This window comes from Ptychodera flava, chromosome 5 (genome assembly GCF_041260155.1).
Source record: "Ptychodera flava strain L36383 chromosome 5, AS_Pfla_20210202, whole genome shotgun sequence".
NCBI classification, from domain to species: domain Eukaryota; kingdom Metazoa; phylum Hemichordata; class Enteropneusta; family Ptychoderidae; genus Ptychodera; species Ptychodera flava.
Genome location: NC_091932.1, coordinates 42,697,028 through 42,715,801, shown reverse-complemented (window position 1 = coordinate 42,715,801; position 18,774 = coordinate 42,697,028). Strand labels below are relative to the sequence as shown.

Here is an 18,774-nt window from a genome sequence, read left to right as displayed (position 1 = left end):
TGCGGGTGGTCCTTGTGACAGACCAAAAACATATACTGGATTATTTCTGTAGCCTACTATTCTCATAACTGGTCGTTTTTATGAATACGTATTCGTTATTTTCCAAATTCATTTTCCCCGGCATTTAACACTCCAAAGTACAAGTATTGTGCAAAACATTTGACCTAGTTAAGTAAAGCTGCAAGGGTTCTTTAACTTTAAGTTTATACCAGCACAACGTCTTTCCAAGCAGCGTACCCTGTTGGTTAATATTACGCGGCTTTCATCGCTGCTAATTTTTTTATATTTTCCAAGTACATGGGTTTCATTTCTTTGTCCTTTAAGTTTGTTTTTAATACAACTCGTTTGGCTTATTTGAACATAACTGTTTCATATTTACGAAGTAATTTCTCAAATACTATGGGATGCAAAAATGAAAAATTATGGTTTCATCGTGGTGTTGATAAGGCATATGAGAAAATGTTGCTGATTAAACCATGTCCACTTCTGGATCAATACTTCTATGACGTCAGTTTCGCATTCTGATTGTCTCTCTCACATTAGGTAATCCATAAATAGTGCTTTGCACAAGTGGGCTACCCATAATGTGTTTGTAATTCCCCTGGGTTGACCATGTTCAGGTGTAGTCAAATGATGAAATTTGTATGAGCGGTGTTTTGGCTGATTTTCTCTTTTTGTAGGAACATTGTTCTCTCTAGGCCACCATTCATACAGTTTTGAAATCCGATATCTTGCTTTAAAGTGAATCCCTCATAAATTTTTTGAAAATTAGCATAAAACTATTTAAATTTAAGGCATTCTCATTTTGGCTCAAATTCTCAAAAACCTGTTTCTCTGAAACTGTTTGTCCGATAGCATTCATATTTGGTTTGGAAGCTCATAGGTATGAGCTCATTCAATTTTGTCCAGGCTGCGTTCAAAAAAAATGGTGAGGGGCTGAAGGAATCCGCGGGATTCGAAAATTCTGGAGGTAGTCGACTCGGAGGGGGAATTGAAGATTTTGCTGTGCCTATAGGGGACCTGAAAATATTTTGGTTCCAAACATTTTGATGTCATCCAACGATTCTAATGTTAGTAATAATTAAACAAAATCTATAACCGTTTTGTCGTATTTTATGACTTTAAAAATGCAATGTATCAAATACTGTTCTGGTGTCTCTCTACAGCATGCTAAATCACACAATATTCAGTTTGTCAACAAAACCTGTACATCTAAATATTGATGATAATTGAATTAGAGTCCAGACTGAAACTTAGTTGTTAACTAGACAACTGCATGCTACAGTACTGCCGTACACAAGCTAGCAAGCTGAATACTGGAAAGCCCAACGCTGTTGTATATACTGAACAAAAATATTGTCACAATACAAAGTTAATTCATTTACTGTCCTGCCACTACCTATGGGCAGTGTCAATCTCACTGCATACCGGCAGTGACAGTGATAGCTCTGACTCTGATGTAGTTGAAGAAGAGTTTAGGTCATAGGACGCCCAATTACACATAGCTGACATAAGATCAGGCCAGATAGCACCACATGGAAGACTAGGAGACTTAAAGGGAAGCGATAATCGGAACTGTGCGTTTGCGACTTTCTTGTTTACAAACAATTTATTTCATGCACTATATATAGATGGATCATGTCAACATAGCTGCAACATTTAAATTTTACGATGTACGTATACATTAGACAAACATGTTTTACCTTTCATCTATGGCCAACTTTTACATCGGTCGAGTACCTTCGAGCGCAGTTCCGATGACTGTATCCCTTAACAGTTACTAGGGATTTTTGAATTCTGCCACATGAGAATTATCAAATATTAGAGAAAAAAGATGGGGTCGCCATGCATGATTTTCTACAAAAGTACAATGAAAAGTCAACGTTTTCTCCTCAAAAATCACTTAAAATCAATATATAAAACCATTCATTGCAAGTTCGTGCAATGAATGAAATTTTCACATCTATTATTAATAGCATCTAAGTCGCACTTGTATTGTACTTTTGAAAAAAAAATTTTTTTTCGGTAAGTCACTGTGCTCAGTTTTTCACAATTTGACTAAATGTAGCCAGAAATTCACAATTTGCTTACTCTCTCATGATTGTCGTTTTGTGTGCTCTTCAACTGTTGCCGTTGACCTGGCCGGAGTTGAATTAACTCGAGCTGGCTTACACTGATAAATTACCATAAAGACTTCAACGGCTCCTTCTACATGCATGAAGTGGTTGCTGGCGATACGTATGATTACAAAGTCTACATGGAGGGTCAAGGTTATAGTAAGGGACTGATAAGAATTACAGGGAGAGAGGGTCGGTGTTTTTTCAAAATGATGCGGTGCGTGAAATAGTGACCCTTCAAGAGTGTTTCAAGAAAAAAATGACCCTCCAAAATTTTCATGCGCAACTGAAACTGGTTACTGATTTATAGGATCAGTAGTAAGATCGAGTTCAAAGATCACTCTGGGTCACGTGGCATTTTGTGAAAAAAAATAACCTTTACTCCAATCCTTATCCCTTTCCACCAAAAATTAGACTTCTAGCTCCATTTGGTAGCCTAGAATTAGATATATGCAAAATTAATAAGGTACAGAATGATGTTAGGGTCAAGGGTCAGCGGTAACCCTCAAAGTCGGATGTGCAATTTTGTTCCATACCAGTCATTCTTCAAAGACCCTGGCCTACAGGTACTTTTAGGTAGGATAAGATAACGCCAAGCTTAGCTACAGAGGTGTAGGGCAGGTCAAAGGTAGTTGGAAATTCTGAAAAATTACACTGTTAAAATCGGCTTCTCAAAATGGCCTGGGACCATGTAACTTGGCACTATGAAACTGGCGCTTGTCTACAAAGAATTTGCAAAGAAATTTGATTGATCAATTTTTATGCCAATAGAGTAAATTAAAATCCGAGATGGCCACAAGAGAAAGGGTCTAAATATTATTGAAATGGATTGTGACATAGAGGGCAGGGTTACTGTTTGTTACTCATGAAAATAAGGGAGTCACTTTTTCATTGCAAACACTTTTTGACAGGCCACTATTTGAAAAACCTCGTCCCTCCCTTCTTATAATTCCTATCCAGTCCATTGCTGTAATAACTACGCCTACGTCAATTACGTGATACGCCAGCCACCACTCCACGCGTATTGAAGGCACCGTTTGTGATTTATCAGTGTACATGAATCGATAAATGTAAATTTCAGTGAAAATGCATCTGTTCCAAGCTTAAAGGTATACAGTCACCAGTAATCTAAATATGCCTATATATGGTCAAAGGGGCGGTTTTTGGTATTCAAAATGCCCATGTGAGGGCGCTGTTTTTAAAAGTGGCCACCCGCTTAAAATCTGTGATTGGTTAGATTTTCTCTTTCCATGGTAACTGTGGTAAAATTGGAACAGGTGACAGTATACATTTAAACTGCTGAACGGAAATCCATGAAACGTAAATCGTGAATCTTGGCACGTGGCATTTGAATTAAGCTTATCTACCTTGAATCGTGAATTGTGTATCTTGAATTAGACCTACCACGGTGGAGGGACCGTGGTTCACACATCACACCATGATCCGTAAGCGACGAATAGTTCTAGGCTATACATTAATTGACTCTTCAGGTCTTCCTGGATAATTAGGCCCTAAGTGATTTTGCTATCCCAATATCGGTATTGCATTCGCGCTAAGGTGTCTCGAAACTTAATTCGTTCGCTCTAATAGTTTCAGGAAAAGATCAAGAAATTTGACTACTACCAACATTTTATCGTATTTTGCTATGCGGGTTAGCTTGGCGGAAGTTAGTATTATGATCGGAGGACCCATATTTTACACTACCGAATGAGTGTAGCATTCGAACAAGGGAGATGTAATCGGACGCTGTTCAGTCAGTGGCCTTGAGATTTTGAGTAATAACCAATAAACTAAACCTATTTTGCTACGATATTAATATTTTTCTACACTTTTTGACGTTTGATTTGAAGTCTTTTGACTCTCTATTGGCAGCACACATACGGTTGGCACCCGTCACGTGAACGACGGTAGCGTGGTTGCAAAGTTGTCGGGAAGTTGCTTGTATTTAGAATCTGCAGCTCGTAATTTTTCAAGATAAACAACCTGATAAGTATTTCCTACAACTGTGAAAGGGAGATTAATCTTTCCTGTGATAAACATTTAGTGAATATCTTATCAATATATTTCCACGATGAAGTGTGAATTGATTGTTTGCGTGTAAAAATCGACAGAATGGTCCAGTGACCGCGATAAAATAGACTCTGGTTCTTCCTCGATTGTCTACAAGTGATTTTGCTATCCCGATGTCGATATTGCGTTCATGCTAAAGTATCTTGAAACTTACTTCATCCACTAAATAGTTTTTGGACAACCTCAAGAAATTTGACAGCTAACAACAAATAGTCGGCAAAATTTACAGAGACCAGCAATAATAATATCGGTCATTGTATCGGGTTGGCTTAGCGGAAGCAGTATATTGATGATCGGAGGTCCATTTTACCCTAAATATTCAGTGCCCATAAATGCATGCGAAGATACTATAGTGGCTGTTTATGTGTACTGTCACTGTTTACGGCACGAGACTGTCGTCAATCTGGTCAACTTCGATAGGATTTGCCACCACGTAGCGACTGTAACCCCGCATCAATAGTACATGTGAAAATTTTGCACTGAATCGAGGAAGATAACAACTAGGCATGGATATCATGGAGGCATCATGGGCCAGTGGCTAGAGCAGTGGACTCACGATCACAGGATGGTGAGTTCGAGCCCCGGCATGGCCATGGTGTGTTGTGTCCTTGAGCAAGGCACTTTATTCCTCATTGCTCCTCCCCACCCAGGATGATGGGTACCTGGTAGGAACAGTGGTTGTAATGTGTGTGTTTTAGCTCTGCTGCGCTTATTAGCTGCACATGTGAGCTGTAGTTTGCTCCCCAGGGAGTGAGTGGTATCATATTAGGTCCAGTGACCAGGGGTAATAATAATTGTAAAAGCGCCTTGATCACATGTACTTGTGGATATGTGCGCTATATAAGAACCCAATATTATTATTGGAGGCATCATGGGCCAGTGGCTAGAGCAGTGGACTCACGATCAAAGGATGGTGAGTTCGAGCCCCGGCATGGCTGTGGTGTTGTGTCCTTGGGCAAGGCACTTTATTCCTCATTGCTTCTCCCCACCCAGGAGTGATGGGTACCTGGTAGGACAGAGGTTGTTATGTGTGCGTTTAGCTCTGCTGCGCTTATTGGCTGCACATGTGAGCTGTTGTTTGCTCCCCAGGGAGTTGAGTGGTATCATATTAGGTCCATGACCAGGGGTAATAATAATTGTAAAGCGCCTTGATCACATCTACTTGTGGATATGTGCGCTATATAAGAACCAAATATTATTATTATTATTATTATTATTAATCAGTCATTTCCGTCAAAGTTGAGTGGCTGTTTTATGTCTACACGTCCAACAACAGGCATTCCACTGTTCCTTGTTACGAGCGTATGTATGTAATACATAGACCCGGAGCTCCAGGGTCTATGGTTTACAGCTCCGACTACTTTTGAGTATGGAGTTACAGACTTTGGTGAGGCACATTGAATATAAAACCATCAACTGTTTGCTCCTCGTGTGTTTTATGTGTTCGTTATGTTAACTGGTTCTTTTTGCGTTATCACACAGCTGTCAGAATTGAGATTTCCTGTATAAATGAATACACTCAGAGTTTATTACGCCCATGTAATCTCTTTTTACATGTGCCACCCAAAGGCACTGGGATCGATTCCCCTACCTTCAATACTATGGACTAACGTATGCGTGACCGAAAAAAACCACGGGGGCTACTACTGAACACAGGAAAATATGACATAGTGCAAGTAAAACATGGGAACGCGGTTCCACACATCGGCTATTAAATTATGTTGGGAATTGTGTGGTTTAATGTATTGTGGCATGGTCTAATTGTGCACTTGTTTTGTGACTTATACTATATATTCATGTTGTGCACTGTGTTGTGTGTCGGCTTTTTGGTGTTAGAAATTAGCCATGGCGAGATGAAGCCGGGTCGGTTATTTCGTTTCCAAATCTTGAGTAGATCCTTCATTAGTCACTTGAATGTATCTGTTTTGTTTGTGGCTCATGTTTGATTGCTTTACTCTTTTATCAAAGTTGTACAATTCCTTTTCCAGAGTAAGTAAATGTCGTGCGCCCTCACAGATTACCTGAGAGAATTGATGTGAGACCTCGCAGCGCGATCCCTCACAGTGCAGTGTTCACTATGTTGATGGGAGCCCTCTACGTCGATAAGTAAAAGAAAATATGAATCCACTGCACTCTGTACCATACCTTATCTGTGAACATAACAAGTACCAATTATTTCTGCTCTATATTGTCTTTCTTTTTCACGTTCCCTCAGTTTCCTGGACATTCCATGGAGATGAAAACTGAATCAGTTCAGATTATGAGTACCCACTGGCAAACACTGGAAGTCTGGCAGCAACTGATCAAGTAAGGCAAAGTTCCAAGCCCCATAGGGAAGGACTGTTTTGAGGAATGTCAGTGATTTAGGAAAGGAATAATGACAATAAAGAAGTCATTGACAATATTGACTTAGTCCAAGCTTGTAATTGGGAATTTGGCAGTAGAAGTAACTAAATTGAAGTCGATATGATGCACATGGAAAAAGAAATGAGGGTACAAAGACCTGTCTGTGACTGATGTCCAAATTTGATTGGATTGTAAACAGTAGACATTAGTATAAATGGCGTGGGCTTATGTCCTTTACCAAGTGAAACAGAATTAGGTTTGTCATGTACTGGCTCTTAAATGAAATGTCCAAGTTCAACTTATCAGCAAGAAACTGGTCTTGGCATGTCTGAGTAATGGCTCTTGACCTAAAAAATCAGAAAGCCAGATATGAACCAAAATGTCCCTGTGTTCAGTACAGAAGAGATTTACTATAATCAGCTTTTTACACTGCGAAATGCCTTTCTTGACTGTTAAATCTTTATATGACAAACATCTGCAGCAAGTTTCATCAGATTTTAATAGTGCAGTCATTCAGATATAGATCTCAAATTACAAGCATTCTTTCCGTGTTTAGAGGCCTAACTACATAAAACAAGGGGTTGGTCCATACCATGGTTGTGTAAATGTAAAGCCAATCTGAGCTGCCATGCTAATTATATAAGGTCATTAAAAGTCAATTAGTAGAAAATGACAGGATGTTGATTAACGTTTTGCATCCTTTTATAACACTGACAGATAATCACCTTGTACAGTGCTTCTTGACATTTACCCTGAAAACAAAAGTCATTATGTACGTAAATTCGCAATTAATTTAAACGATGCCGCTAAATGTCATTTCATTCTATTCTATTGCAGCACTGTGAGATCAACATCTGTACCAAGTTTCATGAAATTTGATGCAATATTTCTGGACATATCAATCTAATTAGGAAAATTCATTAAATATGCAAATTAAACAATTAACATGACACTGACAAACATCGATATCGTTACTCACTGTTAGAGCAATGTCAGCTCAACATCTGTACTAAATTTCATGAAATTCGATGAAGAATTTCTTTACATATCGGCATAATTATGAAAAGTCATTAAATATGCAAATTTGTGCTGAAACTTTATGTAAAACAACTTTAAATAATTCTTTCAAGAAATAAAAATAAAAATGAGGGGTAACCGTGTGCATTTGGTACTACAGAAATAAATTACCTAATTTTACCTTGGAATTCAAATTGATCACGATCCCTTTGTTTGTTAACTCTGCGGGGAAATTTTCGATTTTTGACAAAATAATCTCCATGTGCTCCACGGGCCTCACAAGAGGTAGATAAAAATTATATTGAAAATGTTTAAGTGTTAAAATATATATTTCTAAGCCGCATTATACCTTCATTATATCACTGAGTACGCATATCACACCATATCACACCTATAGCCGAGTATTATGCTGCGTTCACAAAAAAAACGGTTAGGGGGGGCTGGAGGAATTCAGGGGGGATTAGAAATTTTTTGGGGTAGTAGAGGGGGACTTGAAAATTTTGCTCTACCTGTAGGGGGGACTTGAAATTTTTTGGTTCCCTTTATGTTTTACATTTTCCAATTCAAACTTCTGTAGGTAATTCAATGAAAAATGAATACCATTTTATGTCATCCAATTGTTGTAATGTTTGTAAAAGCTTAGCAAAATCTAGAACCATTTTGTTGCATTTCATGACTTTTATCTCGAAAAAATCTAAACATCTGTGATTTGTCATAAAAAAAACCAAACAAGCCTATACATAACAGGGCAGAAACTGCAAATGTTGATGACCTTTGCAATATTTCTATGCAATATATCAAGTTTCTTGCTGTCTCCCTACAGCATGCTCAAATACACAATATTTGTTTGTCGACAAAGCCTGTATATATAAATATGTATTAGGTGATAATTTAATTAGAGTCCAGACTGACAGTCAGTTGTCAGTGAATACTGGACAGTTCAACATGCTGTAAGGAGTAGAACAAGAACTCAGTTGTATAAACTGAACAAAAATATTGTCAAAATTATCAAAATTAATACAGCTACTGCCTACGGGCAGTGTCACTATCAGATACTGCCCTGCTACTGTAGTGTCACTGTGTATACCTGAGCAGTGACAGAGATAGCTCTGACTCTGATGTACACGGTGGGTGAAGAAGAGTTTGGGTCAAATGACGCTCATGACAGTGAAACATACAGGCCAGAGAGCAACATATGGAAGACCAGGAGACTTGAAAAGTTATCGCGAATTTTTGAATTCTGGCATATGAGAAAATTAAATAATAACACACGCCAGCAAGGGCAAGATCACGATTTGTTGCCCGCCCAAGGGATGGTGCTCATGACGGTAATATTGATGATGCCCGAGCCGAAGGCGAGGGTATCATCAATATTACCGTCATGAGCACCAGCCCGAGGGCAGGCAACAAATCGTGATCTTGCCCGTGCTAGTGTGTGTTATTAATTTATTACACCCAACAAACACTTGTTTTCGAAAATTTGCTCAGAATGCAGTCAAGTGTCGATCGAGACTCGCCACAGTGAAACGTTCTATTTGTTGCTCGATCGCAATGCTACATGAAGTTGACGTCTAAAAACGAACACAGTAGTGTTGTTCAAGCTTTTCTCGTTTAATATACTAAACTTCGTCGTGTACTTCAGGTCGAGCTAATTTCTTGTGCCTTTCCAAAAGCCATTGCTTTACAGAAAATACCAAGCAAATGTACGCGACGATGTGGTACGCGCAGAAAGTAGCGGTATTCCAGAACGTGGTAGCGGGCTATATCACTGCACGCGACAGGGCTATATCAGCGCACGCGACAGGGCTATATCACCTAAGCCATGTTCTATCACTTTTTGTTCTATATCACGTGAGTGAGGCTCAGCCAATCACAGTACCTGAATAATACGTGAGGTATAATAATCAATATTAAAGAAAAAAGATGGGGACACCATGCTTGATCTTCTAAATTTTCACATTCTTGTCATAAAATAATACAAAAGTAAAACTTTGAGCAGTAAAGACTAAATGGAAAAAATATGTGAACAAATGGAATTATTTATTTTTTAACCAAATTTGCCATTATTACACCCAAACTTTCAACATTTATTTGCTGGAATATTTTAGCCTTTCAGTATTGTCAATTTTGAGTAGCATCTAATTCATATATGTCTTATACTTTTGAAACAAATTTTTGGTGGGTCACTGTACTCAGTTTTTTACAATAGCCAGAATTTACGATTTGCCTACTCTCTCGTGATTGTCATTTTGTATGCTTTTCGGCAGGAGCCATTGACGTAGCCAGAGTTGGATTAACTCAAGTTGGCTCAGACTGATAAATCCAAAAAGTTCACTGATGCCTTTAAAATGAATCAATTTAAGAACTTGTCGGAGGAATATGGAATATGACTTTACAAAGTGCTAATAGCAGGTAGTGTTGAACTCCTGCAAGCGGAACATCGCAATACGTGATTTTTTTCTGCATGCACATCCTTTACAAATATGCGGGCTTGTGATAGTTGGGGGGGACTTGAAAATTTTTGATCATATAGAGGGGGGCATTTGAAATTTTTTTAGGGTATTGAGGGGGTATCTCAAAAAAAAGATTTCAATTGCAATTCCTCCAGTCCCCCCCCCCCTTAATCGTTATTTGTCAACGCAGCCTTAAGGCAACCATCAGCAGATGAAAGCCATGATTGTTAAGAATATTTTCTTGTAATTGCTTGCCTGCCAGTGCATGATTGAATAGTGCTGCTGTACATCTCCAACTAATCTGACTTTTCACAACCAATGCTTAGCTTGTGTCCAGCAAAATGAATTCAGTTTCTTTCAAATCACATGTAAGATGAAAATATCGTAGTAACTAAAGTGCGTACTAAAGAATTTCACCGGCACGCACTGTTAGCCATCCCGCCTTCTATCAACTCTCTGTGTCGCTTACTAAAGATGATTAATATCAATGGGATACTGGTGACCAACAGAACATTAGTATTCATAAAAGATATTATCAAAACAAATCATTTCTATCGAACAATGGGTGGCAATGTTCCTTATTCCACAATCAGAATCTTTAACAACGTAGAACAAATGATATGAAAATAGGCCCATTGTGATTCGATTTAGGCTAAACGTATACTCTGTACTCGCTGTCTCTTTGTCATCATGTATGGGTCATGCGCATAACTGAAACGATTTGTAAGCCCTACAATAATCACATCTTCACGAGAGAAACACCTTTAAAATAAAGATTTGTATGAACAAAGCCGAATACGGTGTACCCTGTGTGACATAATTTTTCATACCTTTCCAGTTTACCTAGAAACCAGGCGTCTTGTTTCAAGGCGTACTCGATCTAAGGGTCGCAGAGCGATCTTTGATTCTACTTGGCCAATCCCGATTGACTTTTTTCACGTTTTCTCACCTTTCTGAAATTTCTTTGTATCTTGGATGATGTGTGATAAGCGACCAATTATTAGATTGATCAGCACGGAACAGTGTGTTACTGACCTCCACCCCTTTGAGGTTTTCATATTAATAGCGTCCATTGTTCGATTTATAAAGTTGACGTTATATCCCGGCAATGAGATAGCATTGTGTTGACGACCAGCACAGAGCCTGCCGGTTTATATGGAATGCTATTGTGAGCCTATCATGCTCTTGTGTACTCGCTGTTATTTGCGCAGTGTTCACGGTGCACTCATAAATAACACGGCGCGTTCATAGCGACATACGTAGCTGACTGCAAACAATATAACCACCAACCCATCGCTGTGCACTTTACTTGTGTGTTCGTGGAGATCATTGCCAGCAAGAAAGTCATAGGAAGTCCATACGTGTTTGGAGTGTATTCGGCGTTCGGTTGTTTCGGGTTTTAAAGCAATTTAACGACGTTGGTTAGTGTTACTATCAGTTTCTACAGTGCAGTGCGGTGTTCAGGTAAGTCTATACTAGGTTCAAAGTACGCACTAAAGCATACCGTTATAGTCGACCGATACGTATTTCTTACCGTATAAAGTGAGACAACGCGTTGCCGTTTAAGACTTCACGAAAATCTGTTTACTTGTTATTTGTAGCCTAAGTTTTGAAAGTCAAATGACTGACTGCTCAACGCTGACAAGTATATCTGGAACTGAGTAGTTCAGTTGAGTTCAACTTGCGGGATCAGAGAAGACATAATCTTGCACGGACCTATTGCACCTTAATACATAGCGACGCAGAATTTGAAGAATAAACGACTAGGGCATTCCGAAGTAATATGCCGCCATGCATGATCGTTAATTGATTGTACCTAATTTTGTGTTAATCGTCAACAACTAAAATGTTCACCACTGGTTTTGTCATCGTCACACAACTATGCCGGCAATACTTTTAGAACACAGTTAGCTTACTATTGCCATGACAACATTGTCAGCGTTGTACGGAATACAGGGGCATAGGTCTTGCAAGCTTTCGTATTAAAGTTTCAGAATTGTTGTGTAGTATCTGTTGTATTATGTAGGTAGTTTTCGGTTGGTTATTGATCATATGCCGTGACTGAATGGCGCTTTCCATGCTATGCTGCCCACATTCTTGCGTAATCCGAGACGAGAGCCGTCGTGTTTAGATCCCTTTTCTTAAATCGATCGGAACCGATTTGCAGACGAAAACCAATACGAGCATAAAACTCTGCGTTACCGTTATGTTTGGAATGTTTGCAAACAAGCACAAAGAATTAAAAGAAGCGGAGCACCGTGAGAGAAGAAAGGAAAAAAGCTGTTCAACAAATAGTGACAGTTAAAGTGATAGTCTGTGTTTTCAAGTTGCGTAATGCTTGCGTTAGCGGTGGATAGGTGAAATTTGTCAGATCTAAACTTGTAGAGGCAGTGAGTACAAGGTGTTTACGGTAACGAGAAATTGATCTCTTGTTTGCTTCTATCACATTACAAATAGGGGTGAATTTTGGAAATTCTAGTCGACCAAGTTATACGGTTTGTGAATTGAAGTTTGAATCATTGACTGTGAAAGCCTTTCAACATTTCAGATCGAATGCTAATAGTATTTTAAACAAGTATACTCATTGGAGCGAGTTACTTTACCGCCGGCGTTTTTCTCTTTTTGGTGCGATCGCCTAGCAATGTTTTCCATTGTCATCAATGATTAGTCTTTCTTTGTTGAAGACTGCAAAACAGCCTCCTTAAGATTTGTGAAAAGGACATGTCCCGTCGACATAATACAATGAGTATATAGTTTCCCATTATTTGCAGAGCCTGTTTCTCTTAAGGCCGAGAACAGATCCGGTGTTTTCGTAAGCGACTGTTAATCTAGAACAGTTTCCCCGTGTGACACGGCCACGTAGTTTCGACCGAACAGGCAGTGACGATGGGCAGTTTTGGGGCTGTAACTTTATTGTCATGGTGATATTTCACTCCCATCGACACACTTACGTCATTTCCGCCGATGTTTCATGCATGTATATGAAGAAGGCAGAAGGACTGAACTCTCATAAATCAAAGGTACATAATTTCAGACTGGCAACGGCACCCGAGGTGACATCGACAGTTTCGTGATAAATTGACACGATTTATACACTAGTCCAAAATTTCAATTGTGAACGTTTTCAATTCATGGCAATTTTCCGGGTCACAGGAGAGACCATTCATTCCATCGCATGGTCCAGAACATCAACTGTATACCATTAAAGACAGGTCTTAAATCTGTCGTTTGCTGAAGAGATAACGCAAGGTCGAGAAAATTTCTTTTGCCATGCAGACGAAGTTTTGTATCTCGATTTTGGCGCCAAGGATTTCCTCTATTGTATTTTCCCCAAGGCCATCCCTTCATGAGATCGATAGCACGGAGCCATGCAGATAGATATTGATGCTTCTTGATTCCTAACCTATTTCTAAAGAAAGATGAATATTAAATGAACAGTCTGCACGTGTTCAAACAAGCAGCATATTGCTAATTATATAATAATACAACTGTCCTGAAGCTAGAGTGTTAACATTTATATACAGAAGCTATATTTCGCTGGTGTTATATGAATTCCTCCATTACACTAAGTGTGACTCCAAGTACACATTGCGTCCCTGATCGAAACCTGAGCAATGCTAGTCTTCTCGAGAGCTACCAGTAATCGTGTTTAATTTCAGGCTGAATTACTGTTAATTGTTAAAATTACATCCTTCGAGGTATCATCTTTGTTGTCATTTCGTACGAATCGCGGCCCTCACAATGTCAACGGTTGCATTCTCCGTTGATGTTTAACGTAAAAATGGGTATAGTTTCAGAATTTCCGTCCGAGCCGACTTCTGAAATGAAATTAATCACAAATGATGTACAATGAAAGATTTATGATGCATTGATTGAAGTGAAAGAGCAATGAATTTATTATGTTCAATTAATTTGGCTGACATATCTAAAAATTCAAACATTTCATTTTTCGTCAATGTTCTGTTTATTGTCTTGAGTCAATACCGGCTCATCAGATGACCCAAGTCGATGGTACATTTAACGTGAACGACAGACATGTTTTCTCTTCCAAAGTTAAAATATGACGACATAATTAAAGACTCAGAAAAACCCGGCTGGGCGCGGCTGAAACCTGAAAGCAGCGAAAACGTTCGAATTAATTCGCTCAAGTTTGATGTTTTCACAATTACGACACACTGGGCAGACTAGGACAAAATAAACCCCCTAGCTGCTTGCAAAATTAATGCTTGGACGGCTGTGTTGCAAGCCTTTAATATTGACAAGACTGGAGGGCGTTTATCTCCGAAAAAAATAACATGAATTGTCGATCTTCTCAAAGTATACTAGCTATCAATACCCGCCGTACCATAGTCAGTGGAGGAGTAGATTTCCCATACACAAAAATAGGTTACTAGTACCTTTCCCTGAAAGCAAATACAACAAATCATTTACTGCCCTGACTTAAGCCCAGGAAATCTAACGTTATCGATGTTTACGTGTACTGAGCAATTCACAAGGATATCTTGAATAGTGATTGTTTGCCATCTTATTTGCTGGATGGAATGATATTTGAAGCCGACTTAGCTTTCTATTTGTATAACGGGTCTACTAACAACCCTGCTGCCGCACGTTTCATTTCGCAATCTAGGCAAACGACAGATAAGCAATCAGTATTTTATCCCGGTAATCTCATCACACACTCAGCTGTTCCTAAGATTATTCATACTGTCCGGTGTATATAGATGTTGAGAGGTCGGTCTTGCTTGGTTGTACATGTCCTAGCATCATTACACAGTATGGATCCAAATGTAAACGTAGATATTTCCATGACGACAGAGTCAGTATGTTATATAGTGTTGATATTTGGGTTGGTCAGAGCATTTACCTGGAAAATCCTCCTCTGTAAAATTGAAAAAAAGACTGTGATTGTGCCGTCGTTTAAAATGACGGGGTTGTTTTTAATTTATATCATTTTCGCCTGTGAAGTAATATGATTCAGGTAGACATTGTAACAAAGGAATCACCTCGTGTCTCAGACTGATGTTAATAAATAATGAAATTCTATACATTTTTCTAGAACAATCCATAATTTCAAGCTTCTTGCGTAGATATAGCTTTGAGATGACGTCACTAGGTGACCTGTGACTAGGGTATGTCAACAAATCTGGTATATGTGTTGGATTTTAGAGGATCTGGGATAGATTTAGCAAGCAAATCTCAAGTGTAGAGAGCATAGCAACATAAGGTTTACGACCGTTGACAGGAAAGGTAATCACGTGACTATGGTCGAGATTGCCAGTCTCGAATATCGGAAATATCACAGCGCGAGGACGTGCGTAGTCAGTTGGTGCAGAAACAGGTGCGTCTAAACATTTTTCGTGTCTCAGTTCCCTCCTGCTTAAAATGTCAACCAAATCGATATGGCGATTTCTCTCAGTACAGTCTATTATATTTTCTCTGTCGATGATAATGCGACGGCTCAGTTCCAAGGATATTCCGTGCCGCGACCGTCGAAAGACATGCCTGACGACGTCATGGCAGACAGCAAATATTCGACGGTGATTGTGTCGGTATATGGGCACACTTGAGCATGTACGTGTTTGTATTCATTGACGGCGCGGCAAAGGTGACACGCGTGCATCAATTAATGTTAAAATAGGTAGCTGTAAGCTTCTTCGTGCTTTCAAAGGCAAGACGCCCTTTGGCAGGATTTACCTGAAGCCCCACCTTAATACATAACAGAACGATAATTTTCGATAATCGTAGACGTCCAAAGACAAATCATTCTTATTAATTCCTTATTGCCTATTTTCAATAGAGGTCATGACCTTTCGTACCATACCAACATCTGTATGATATTATATCTATCACATATGGTCGTTCGTGATTTTATTGTGAACGGAAATTTGTGACCATGGTAACAAACTGTACACGATTTGTCGGTTTTTTTCCCAGCTGGTCAACCGTAAACCTGGAAATCCTCAAATTTTGTAAATCGGCGTAAGCGATATTTTCAGACAATGTCTATCAATGAGACAGAAAATACGACCTGATTTAAGAGAGTGATATCACCTCATATAATTTGTACAGTTCCCTTAGCGTCACGTCTCAGCGAGAAAGAGCATTCAACATCCGGGTTACTTAATGTGATATAACCATAATATTGCGAAAACACTGCATACTAACTGTAAATCTGAATCCCATTAACCTCAAAATCACAGCGCTTTTAAGAACACAGATAATTATGCCTTTTTGTCGTTTCGATATGGTAAAATTAGTGACACTTGCCCCATTTGTAGGATTTATGAGTTTTATGAGGCGCAAGAAATTAAAGAAATGATAAGTTACATAATGCTCGAGCTCGAAGGGGAACGAGGCAACATATATGACTCACTATCAGCCATTTTGAGAGTGGGATCTGATACGTATTTTATAGGGAGCATTAACAGGTGATAGGCCGACGTCGACACATTTATTCAAATTATAAAAATGATTGATCTATGTGCAAATGATCGAATGAAAATGCGGTTGCACCGGTGGCAAATTTCCGACGTACCCATGACGACGCAGCTGAAGTCAAAGGTCAACTGATGAAAATGGCATCGAGCTTTTACACTGAATTAGGAAGCAAGTCATTCTGCTATAGGGATGTAACCATAGAATGAAAACAGGCTCATGTCAGAGATACTCTGGTCGTGTAGAGACTCCGGGACGCGTGTCGGATACAGGTTTCTCTCAGAAGATGCTATTAGACTCCGCACAAATGATCATAAGCATATTTCGGTAAGGGAGATGCCTGAAATAAAAAAATACAGAGAATTAATTGCAAAGAGAACCGATGAAATGTAATGAAGTTATAACGAATGAGAACGGAGAAATCAGATGTGTATAAACCGATTCAACAACAACTCCGGCCCCTTCTCATTGTTCTTCAATTTCAAAGACCCTCTTTCACATGTTACCCGGAAGCGGATCTAATGCAGGTCGGGCAGTTTGTGTGAGGTTTTGGCCATGAAAAGATTTGATATCGCCGACAGATTGCTGATTCAATATTTAACAGACAGTTATTCAATTTTAAAGCGGTTTGTTTGACACACAACGTTATCACCGATCACATTTCCATAAAGGATCATTACGTAACAACAGTTTTAAGAAGCTAACTCAGAGAAATAATTGATGGTTTATAAGATTTGACATTTGATATCGAGTTAGATAACGACCATTTGAACGCATTTTGTTTGCCTTTGGGTTTCCCTTCGACCTTTAACCTAATTTTTATTATATTTTCACATGATTTATGCGATAGCACGTACTCAGCTAGCAAGTGTAAAATCTTCTGAGATTCATTGTTCGATATCTGGCGGACTTACACAATAATGGCGACAAACATATATACGGGTTTGTCTTGAGTTAACATAGGATTGCTATTTACTTACACGTGGTCGATTTAACTAAATTTGAATTGTATATGAAGCAAATTTGAATGCCCCAAATTTTCTATTTCGCCATATTGATAAGTCTGAACATAGGGCGCATTTGACGTGTCAACAACCTGTTGAGCCCATCGCCAAGCGTCTATTTGAAACTTCTGGGTAGGGGCCTAAAGTTTCTTTTGTAAGTATTTTAATTTTTGCCTATAGTGTGTTTATCAAGGGTGCTATAAAGTCTATGTGAGTAAAAGCGCTTTAGAGTCACAGCATATGGACTTTCAGTCACGAGTATTTGAAGCCTGTTTCTATGATGTGAGGGGGTGTCATAACTACTAATTTATTCATTTTTGCAATTCTCAAGAGGCAGTTTTCACGTAATAGTAAAGTAAACACAATTATACTACCAAGTATCCCACCTCAACCCATCCCCATTACACTATACCAGTGCCTAACATTATTTAAATAAATTGAACTCTAATTTGTTCACTCAATGGAGCCTGCAAATCACTTATTGTGCTATGACTTTAGTTACGATGACTACCATGTCGCCTGTCGCCTTTAGAATTTATATTCTGGCAAAAATTGACAAACCTATCAGGGTTTTCAAAAAGTGTGACCGGCTATGTTGGTTGGTTTTGTAGCAGAAGATTATGCGCTAATGAATGGAATCCAATCACATTTAACTGCTTTGTTTCATTGATCCGATTCTGTAGCTGGCAGCTCTCATTTAGAATTTTAAACTCTTGATGGCGCGTGTTTTCGCTGGTGCATTTTTTTCTCTGAAATGACTATGCCTAACATGAAGTAACATAGCAACGAATAATAGTCTTCCAATGACCTATAAATATTAATTTTGTAACGTTTACCCTACGAATGTTTTCTTTGCCTGCATAAATACATACAGCTAGTCTGTCAATACTCTGCTAATGAACTGAGTTGAAAATCGTAATGAGAGAATGGCGAATGACCCGGGCTTTTCTGATTGCGTGTTCCTACTCCCCTGTAAGTGTTTTTTCCATAATGATAATATCACTGTATTACAGTGTGGTTGACCAGCTGTACAATATCGCGTTCTTAACAGATATCGTATTTTAGCAGAACCGTTCCCAATACGACAACATATCAATCAATTAACTTTATTTATGTAATTAACAACATTGCTGAAAGCTACTTCGAAATACATGATAATTTGGGGTGGTTGTCGGAAGATCTGCAATTAACCTCAGACTTGCTACTGAACGAGGGCTGGAACTTCATTTTCTGGTCTAAAATACGTTAACATCGTAAGAATAATAGCTGTTTCAATGTCATAAACAGTGGAATGCGTTTCTTATATACTTACAGAAACATTAGTCATATGCA

At 38.8% G+C, this 18,774-nt stretch overlaps 1 protein-coding gene across 2 annotated transcripts in view; it reads left to right on the top strand.

Moving 5' to 3' along the window:
* Nucleotides 1-11,127: 11,127 nt before the first annotated feature.
* LOC139134016 (nucleolar protein 58-like) overlaps nucleotides 11,128-18,774 on the top strand; it is a 28,964-nt gene continuing 21,317 nt past the window's right edge. The window contains exon 1 of one of the 2 annotated variants that reach the window (XM_070700851.1): nucleotides 11,128-11,467. The gene's annotated coding sequence lies outside the window, so the exon portion shown is untranslated. Of the gene's footprint in view, nucleotides 11,468-15,294; nucleotides 15,342-18,774 lie in introns of those variants that run through there. The other variant, XM_070700852.1, reaches the window with a different exon arrangement.